Source organism: Mandrillus leucophaeus, unplaced genomic scaffold (genome assembly GCF_000951045.1).
Source record: "Mandrillus leucophaeus isolate KB7577 unplaced genomic scaffold, Mleu.le_1.0 Scaffold308, whole genome shotgun sequence".
NCBI classification, from domain to species: Eukaryota; Metazoa; Chordata; class Mammalia; order Primates; family Cercopithecidae; genus Mandrillus; species Mandrillus leucophaeus.
This window is the reverse complement of record NW_012103232.1, coordinates 1,299,431-1,301,045: the sequence shown is the minus strand read 5'-3', so window position 1 is coordinate 1,301,045 and position 1,615 is coordinate 1,299,431. Positions and strand designations below refer to the sequence as shown.

The 1,615-nt window shown below is 57.0% G+C and overlaps 1 protein-coding gene and 1 pseudogene across 1 annotated transcript in view; one reads left to right on the top strand and one right to left on the bottom strand.

The window, feature by feature from the left end:
* The window catches only part of LOC105544779 (Ig heavy chain Mem5-like), a 160,746-nt gene that overhangs the window by 48,410 nt on the left and 110,721 nt on the right, over positions 1 to 1,615 (bottom strand).
* On the top strand, positions 48 to 738 carry LOC105544769 (annotated as a pseudogene).

The window sequence follows — 1,615 nt, the reverse complement described above, 5'->3', positions numbered from 1 at the left end:
TACAATTCCCTTAAATTCCATCCAGTCATTTCTATACTTGGAAATCCCAGTGAGGAGTGACTGGAATGGTGACCTTTTCTCCTTTTCCAGATCCTGCTCCACCTCCTGGGCAACACGCATTAACAATGCTGGCCCTGGAGCCAGCACCACCACTGCTGGCGGACCTGCGGCCTGCTCTGGAGCCAGAGTCACCTGTAGCCCTGGATGCACCAGGATATTTACATTCAGCACCAGCACCAGCACCAGCACCAGGGGAAGGGCCTCCTCCAGGAACAGTGCTGGAGCCACAATCAGCCCCAGAGTCCCCCTGTCCCTGTCCCGGGACTGTCAAGAGCCAACACACTGAGGAGCTGCCGGACATCACGACCTTGCCTCCCAGGCTGCTGGCTGAGCAGCTGACCCTCATGGATGTGGTGAGCAGCTGGGCTTTGCAGGCTGTGCGTCTGGCACCAGCTGTCTCAGACCAGCCTCTCCCTGAGGAGCGGCCAATGCCCTGGGTCCAGTTTCAGCCCCACTTCTTACCAACCATGGGATCTGGATGAGTTTCCTCACCCACAAGCCTTCCCTGTCTGCATGTGGACAGCCGAGATGGGAAATCACCCGTGCCAGCTGCACAGAGTGACTGTGCAGACTGAATGACAGGGGATGGACAGAAAGCAGGACAGGGCAGGTGATCAGTGAGGGGCAGGCAGGGCCATGGGTCACTCACCCAGCTGCTCAGGAGCCTCACGACCCTCAGCACTTATTAGGTACCTGATGCATACTAGATTCTATGGCAGACACCCAAACAGGGCCCAAGGTTGCAGTTGCTGCAAGGAAACTGCACCAGTAGGGAGAGAAGGAGTAGAGGGCTGATTGGGATGGGAGGAAGACGAGGCCTCAGGATGGGGAGGCCTGAGCCACCTTCTACTTCTTGGAGTGAGGATGGCCTGGGAGAAAATGTCACCCTCTTCCCACCCTTGTTGGGTTCTGGGCCATGATGCATTCAGGGCCCTCAGTGGGCAGAAAACCAAACGCAGGGACTCCCACGAGTCTGGAGCCCATTTTAAAGTTTTCTTTAAAAGCTCCAGTTCTGTTCCTTCCAGAGACTGTGGATGACTGTGAGCTCACTTCCTGCCTGGGACTGTGGGTGACTCTGAGCTGGGATGTGCCGTGTCCGTGACACTCTCCTCCTCCCCCAAAGGATCTCTTCAAGAAGGTGGAGCTCTACGAATGTTTGGGCTCCATCTGGGGCCAACGACATCAGAAGGGGAGTGAGCACGTGGCACCCACAGTTTGTGCCACCATTGCACACTTCAACAGGCTCACCAACTGTGTCACCACCTCCTGCCTCGGGGACCACAGCATGAGGGCCCAGGACAGGGCCAGGGTGGTGGAGCACTGGATCAAGGTGGCCAGGGTAAGCCGTGGTTGGGCCTCGGGATTCCCTCTCTAAAAATGGGGAACTGCCTCTTCTCCTCCATTGGCTTTCAGGATTGGCATCTGTATCTCTAGCCTGAGCCCTGCACATCCCCTGGGCCCTTCTTCCCACAGCTTCCCTGACCTTGACCCCCATGGCCCAGTAGTGGCTGCTCACTTCTGACCTGGGATCTTCCTTGGGTTGAACTGAAATCTT